Genomic DNA, 7379 nt, shown 5'->3' with positions numbered 1-7379 from the left:
TTTGGTCAGATTTATCACTAAGTATTTCATCGTTTTCAATGCTTCCTTCATGGCTCAGCCACCCATCCCTGGTCCAACCACACATGGTCAAGTTCAGGGCTGCCACACACTGTCTGGCTTTAAGAGGCACCATTCACAGGGGTCAGTGTGAACAGTGGCCCCTGGAGGATTTCAATGGGAAGTACTTCTCTGGGCGGTGGGGTTGGTTTCACTCGATGTACCAGCGAGATGCAGGGCAACTTTTAGTAGAAAGAACCCCTTAGAGGGGGCCTCTCTCCTTGGGAAGGTGGGTGTGTCTTAAGCGTCTACTCTTCTTTTGTCTTCCCAGCAACCTTTCTCTCCTTCTTCTAAAATAATGTCCCTGCTTTGGGGAACTGCTCCTCTTCCCCTCCTTGGGGCTCTGATGAGGCTCTCAATTACCAAAGCCCCCTCCCCAACAGGAGTAAACGGATGATCCAGGCCCATCAATTAGTGAAGCCAATGCTCCTGGCAACAGTGACCCATCCAGAGGATGGACATGTGATCCCAGAGAGCCATCCTGAGTCCTCTCCTAGGATTAGAGTTCTTTTGCTCACTGGGGATCTTGGCATCTCTAGCTTCTATCCGCCTTGCTCTCTCCCCCTCCACCGACATGGAGGAGATGTGTCTGCAACAGGAGACGCTGAGGCCAACACTCAGGGGGTCACAGAGCTGAGACAGAGGGAAGGAGAGAGACAGAATCCTGGTGGCATTCGGTCCCCAGCTCCCACCGATTACTGAAGATCTTTCTTTAATTTTTTTCAAATACCAGAGTGTTCCTTCCAGCTATGAGAGCCAAATAAATTCCTTTTTTGTTTACGTTGGTTTGCATGGGATTTCTGTCACCAGCATGGTAGATGCAGAGCTCTCTGGATTCCTCGCCAGGAAAGTAAGACTTTGGGGCAAACTCGTCATTCCTCTCACAGAGCAACTAATGTCACAAGACGGGAAGTAGATCAGTCACTATGTTTTCTTTTTTTTTTAAATTTATTTTTATTCATTTATTTTTGGCTGCGTTGGGTCTTCGTTGGTGCGCGCGGGCTTTCTCTAGTTGCAGTGAGTAGGGGCTGCTCTTTTTTTTTTTTTTTTTTTTTTACATCTTTATTGGAGCATAATTGCTTTACAATGGTGTGTTAGTTTCTGCTGTATGATAAAGCGAATCAGCTATACATATACATATATCCCCATATCTCCTCCCTCTTGCATCTCCCTCCCACCCTCCCTATCCCACCCCTCTAGGTGGTCACAAAGCACTGAGCTGATCTCCCTGTGCTATGCAGCTGCTTCCCACTAGCTATCTATTTTACATTTGGTAGTGTATATATGCCACTCTCTCACTTTGTCCCAGCTTACCCTTCTCCCTCCCCGTGTCCTCAAGTCCATTCTCTACGTCTGCGTCTTTATTCCCGTCCTGCCCCTAGGTTCTTCATAACCATTTTTTATTTTATTGTTTTTAGATTCCATATATATGTGTTAGCATACGGTATTTGTTTTTCTCTTTCTGACTTACTTCACTCTGTATGACAGACTCTAGGTCCATCCACCTCACTACAAATAACTCAGTTTCGTTTCTCTTTATGACTGAGTAATATTCCATTGTATATATATGCCACATCTTTATCCATTCATCTGTCGATGGAAGGCGCTATTCTTCGTTGCGTTGCACGGGCTTCTCATTGTGGTGGCTTCTCTTGTTGCAGAGCACAGGTTCTAGGCACGCGGGCTTCAGTAGTTGTGGCACACAGGCTCAGTAGGTGTGGCTCGTGGGCTCTAGAGCGCAGGCTCAGTAGTTGTGGCGCACGGGCTTAGTTGCTCTGTGGCATGTGGGATCTTCCCGGACCAGGGCTCGAACCCGTGTCCCCTGCATTGGCAGGCGGATTCTTAACCACTGTGCCACCAGGGAAGCCCAGTCAGTATGTTTTCTTTTTCAGTTTTATCAAGAAATCATTGAGATACATATAAGTTTAAAGTGTATGGCATGATTGTTTGATTAACATATATTGTGAAATGATTATCACAATAGGTTCAGTTAACATCCATCATCTCATATAGGTACGGTAAACAGAGAAGGAAGAAACAATGGGAAAGAGTAATTGACTTCCAACACCATGGATTGATTCCACTGTCTTTGTACTTTATGTAAAAAGAATCACATAGTCTGTTCTTTTGTGTCTGGCTTCTTTCCCTTGAGTCGGGTTTGTTCATTCTCACTGCTATGCAGAATTCCATCAAGTGACTGCACCACAGTTTGTTTTTCCATTCTACCATTAATGGACAATTGGGTTTCCATTTGGGGGTCACTATGAATAGTGTTGTGGTGAACATTCTAGTCTGTGCCTTTTGGAGCATGTGTGTATCTAGACCTTTTTCATATACAACCAGAAGGGAATCGAATCGCTGGGTTGAATGGCTTATGCATGTCTATTTTGCCAGAGGAGATTCACTCCCAGCGGTTGTGTACAAGGGTTCTTGGTGCTGAAACATGAGGTAAGACAGTCTCTACCTACAGCAAAATGGGGGGAAGCTGGTGCCTGGATGGAAAAAGCTGGACTTCTCCATCCTGAGAGTGGGTGGCAGTGGGAAGGCGGGGGCAACCACACCCAGGAATGGGGATGGAGGAGGACCGGCAGCCTGTAGGGAGGGTGGCCACGGAAGGGTCTGGAAGGGCCATCTCTTGCTCTCCTCCTGAGCTAAGCAGGTAGAGGAGGCTGAGGTGACAGCTCCACATTCCAACAGCACCGGGGCTGAAACTCGCCTCCTCTCTGTGGGGTTTGTCCCCACGTGTCCCTCACACTGATGTGGAAGTTGCTCAGCCCCTGTGACTGGCCTCTGGTGGCAGAGTCTCACCCCTGGAGAGACGGGGGGAAGGCTGTGGCAGACCCTGTGGTGGTCTCCTCAGTAGCCGGCCCCCTTCTCCCTGCCCAGCAGTGGACCAGGTTGGTCTGTCTGCCAGTCACTGCACACGCATTGCAGGTGATGGGGCTGCCTGTCCCCTCAGGCATTTCCAATGAAGAGCTCTCTGGCCAACCTCTGCCTCTCTGCATCTCTGCCCCTTTGCCGGAGGGCTTCCTTCAGCAGCCCAACCAGGCAGCAAGCACCAGAAAACTGCCACTCCATTGGGAAGAGCCTTCAACCAGTGATGGTGGGTTTGGTGTGTAAATACCTCAGCTCCCTCAGAGGCAGGACTGAGTGCTGTCCACCCACAGTGGTAACCAGTTTGATAACACACCCTTTATTGTCTGCCTTCCCTCCCAGTCTCACTCCCCTCCTTCCCTACTGATGTTTCCTGGAATCCCCTTCTGAACAAACCTACTTGCACTTGAAGCCTTGTCTAGGGCCTGCTTCTGGGGAAGTTAACCTAAGACCACATGTGACCCAGTCTGGACAAAGATGTAAGTAGACCTGCTAGGAGCTTCTGGAAATGCTTTTCCTCCTTCTGGTGAAAGGCGTAGGAGGAGAAGTTCTCTCTTTCCCTCTCTGCTTTTTTTGTTCTGTGTGGATGCTGTGTGAGCTTGATGCCTGGGGCTGCAGTAGCCACTTTGTGACAAGGAGGGGAGACCTGGACCACATGCTGAGGATGACAGAGTGAAAGGATGGAAGCCAGCTTCCTTGACAGCATCTTTGAGTCTCCCAGTCAGCTTGGGATCACCTACCTCTGCACTTTCGTTAAGGAGACAGTGCATGTCCTTACAGATTAAGCCACCTTCAGCTGGGTTTTCTGCTGCTTGCAGCCAAGCTCATCAACTGCTGATACAGGCCTTGTCCCAGAGGTGTTACCGTTGGACTCGACACTCCCGCTACCACCTTGAAGCTCCCAATTAGTGGCACCAGAGAAGGACTAAGAGACAGCCTTGGGGTGGAGTGGGGCGGAGGAGGGGCCACCGGCTCAAACTCCACAGGTGGCTGAGGACTGGAGCTGAGGACCAGGGGTCCCAGAAGCGAGAGGGACCTCTAGGCAGCAGGTAGCTGGGGTCCCAAGGACAGGGGGTGGGGAGGGCAAGAACCCATTAATCTGGCCAGGATGAGCGTTGTTATTGTTATTATTATGAAGCATCTCAAGGCTCACACTCATCCTGGCCTGACCAGGCCCCATTAATGGCCCCATAAATCCCAGCCATAAAGAGTAATGGGGGGAGACAAATGAGATAATTAGGAATAAATCTCACCGAGGTCTCTATTCAGCAGCGTCCCTGGAACGGGCCAATCTTCCGAGCCATTAGCCAGGCCCCTAATTAATGCCAAGCTGCCCAGCGTTGTAGAGGCTCCAGGCACAGGAGGGACCCGGAACCAAAAGGAGGGGCACCGCTGCCCCCAAAGCCCCGGCGGCGGGTGACCTTGGGAGCAGCCGAGGGACGCATGCCCGCAGCCTCCCTGCTTCGCTTTTCTGTCTCCAGGGCCTTGGGGATGCTTTGTCCGCACTCTCCGGTCTGCCTCGTTGTCTCTTCCCCTCCTTTTCTGCATCTCACTCCATCTCCGGTCTGTCTACCTTCAGTCTCTGTTTCTCTCTTATCAGACGGTCACTGGCTGCATCGTAGAGCCACAGAAGGTCTGACTTAGCAGGAATTGTGGGCGCCACCTGTAACCACCCTCCTCCATCTGTCCTCCCTGCCAACAGTCAACACCAGGGCAGGGACCCCTTTGACCCGCCCCCTCCCCTGGAACAGTCTTTGGAACGGGGAGGTCCCCCTACCACTGCTGCAGTGCGCGCCCCTTGGGGCGGTTCTCTCTCTTGCCTGGGGCTGGGACCTCTCTCCGCGTCATTACCTCTGCCTCTGGGTCTGACCTCTGCCGCTGGAGCCCGAGACAGCCTCACTCTCCTCCCAGGCTTCAGATTTGTGAAAGCCTTTGTCCTTGACTTTCCCTCTCCAGCCAGATGCCCTGTGCAGCTCAAGGTTTCCAGCCAGGCCTCCCCAACCCAGGTGCCTCCTCTGGACCCACCTATAGTGACCTCTGTTGTTTTAATCTGCCATCCTTCCCCCCTTTTGTCACAGCACCCCTATTTCTTTGGGAAATGTGCCCACCTGATTCTGGATGGGCAGCCAGGTAACCCACCGTCTCTGGCCACAAAGGCCTGGCTCATTGGAGCCCTCTGTCCCCTGACACGGTGACTGGTCCAGGGATGGGCCTTAGTGCCTTCCCTGGGCCCCCTGAGGTGGCAAAACTGAGAAATGCCTGAGACACAGCACGTGAACACACCTCTCTTTCCCGCCTCCGAGCACCCCTGGACACCTGTCCGCATCATGAGGGAATGAGGCTGTAACCCAGAGACGGTAGGAATTGTGGGGTACAGAGGCCGCTACAGGGTCGGGGAAAGACAGGAAAACCAGGTGTGGGGCAAGGAAGGCTGGGAGGGGCTTTTCACTGGAGGAGGTGGGGGGAGGGGAGGGCTGGGGCTGTGGGAGATACCATCCCATGCCTGTCTCCGTATCATTCTAGGACAGTCGGAATGTGGAAAGGAGCGTAAACACGCAAGTGACAAGGGGCCAGGGCTGTGATCTCTGTCCTCTCTGCTGACCCCGCTCAGCAACGGGGAGTGTCTGCAGCAGCTGTCCTGAGCCTTGGGGGCCAGCCCTCAGTCCCCCACCACTGCCTCCTCTGCCCGGGGAGCTGGTGAAGGCCCCAGGGCATGGCTGGCTGCAGGCAATCCAGCCTTGGGGCTGCTTCAAGGTGTCCCCTCCTTGCCCCGGAGACATGGGGTGTCTAGGCCCGAAGCCGAGTTGGAGTTGGCCCAGCTCTGAGTACAAGCACAGAGAATGTGGATTAAATGTGCCAAAGAATGGGGAGAAGCTGGTGGAGGCTCATGAGGCGGGGGCGTGGGGGGCAGAGCACCCCTCCCCATCAAGCCAGCCCCTGGCTCAGCCGCTTGCTCGGTTACAGGGCAAACACACCAGATCACCCAGAGGTCATGGGCGGTCCTGGCCAGGGACAACTCAGCCTGGCCTCACCACCTTGTCTTCCCACAAATGTGGTAATGCCTGTCTTGAGTTAGACGACCCAGGGCAGGAGAGTGGCCCTCAAGAAGTCTCCTGGGCAAAGGGGAGGGTGCTGATCTGCTGCTCCAGGGTTGAAAGAAAACCAGAGAAGCAGGCGACTTCCCTGGATACTGTGGCCGCCATTAGATTTCCAGAGCCTCATCACTGTTCCATTGTACACACAAGGAGACTGAGGCCCAGAGGGTGAAAGGGCCTCTTCCCCAGGACCCACAGCAGAACCCGGCTCAGATCAGCTGGTCAGAAAGCAGAGACTGGGAGCCAACAGAGAAGGGCCACGGTGTGGAGGGGAACGGTCCAGAACGAGGGCTTGCCCTGGAAGGACATGTGGGCAGAGCTTGGTGGGTCAGTGGCCTCTAAGATAAATGCCATCTGCTTCCCAGCAGAGAGGAGGCCACCTGGGCAAGGACGCGGGGGCTGGGGAAGGTGGAGAAGGCGTGGGATGCAGGGGGGCGCATAGCAGACATAAGGATCAGGCTGAACGGGCTGGCGGTGTTGCAGGTTCTGAAATGTGCAGTGTGTGAGCACATGTGTGTGTCTATGTCTGGTGTGTGTGTGTGTGTGCGGTATGTGTGTGTCTTTGTGGAATGTATGTGAGTATGTGGCTGTAAGGAGAGTGTGTGTTTGTGTGTGTGTGGCTGAATCCCGCCTCTGTCTCACCCCCACCGAGCTCAGCCTCTCAGGTTTCAGCCACTGTCCTGCAGGAAATCACTATTTGGACTTCAGAGGTGCCTCTTCCTGCGGCGGCCGCCACGGAGGGGAGAGGGCCGGGAAGGGGCCTTCCTGCCCACCTGGACCAGACCTTGAGTTGGTCAGGCGAACCCCCCGCCCTGGTCCTCCCTAACGTCCCGCGAACCTCAGCCTTGGGGAGAAGCTGGGTTGAGCGGGGACTGAACGGAAGCCCTCCCACCATCATCCATCCTCCTGTGGACAAAGAAGCACAGCAGAGAAGTGGACGCTCCCCGCGGCCATGGGGGCAGACTGGCATGCCCTCATCGAGGTCAGAGTCACAAACATACACACCCTGAGGCCCAGCGATCCCACCTTCAGGAATATGCTACAGATACAGCTCATTTGTGCAAAAGGACATGCTCATGCAACCTTGTTTATAACAGAGAAATTAATGGAAGGGATTAAGCAGGAGCTGGGCAACTGGATCATGTGTGGCTCATCCCTCCGTGAAGCTCCAGGCCGCTCTTCAAAGTGCTGATAAGGAAGAGCCCCCAAAATAAATGGTCAAGTGATAAAAATGGCGCAACGTGCATGGGATTCTGACATTTTGTAAAAAAAAAAAAAAAAAGAAAAATGATATGGGTAAATGCTTGTGTATGCACTTTTGATGAGACTTTTGAACCTTTTGTACTTTGAGCA

Source organism: Eschrichtius robustus, chromosome 12 (assembly GCF_028021215.1).
Source record: "Eschrichtius robustus isolate mEscRob2 chromosome 12, mEscRob2.pri, whole genome shotgun sequence".
In the NCBI taxonomy this organism is placed as follows: Eukaryota; Metazoa; Chordata; class Mammalia; order Artiodactyla; family Eschrichtiidae; genus Eschrichtius; species Eschrichtius robustus.
The sequence above is the reverse complement of the archived record's forward strand: the minus strand, read 5'-3'. Positions refer to the sequence as shown.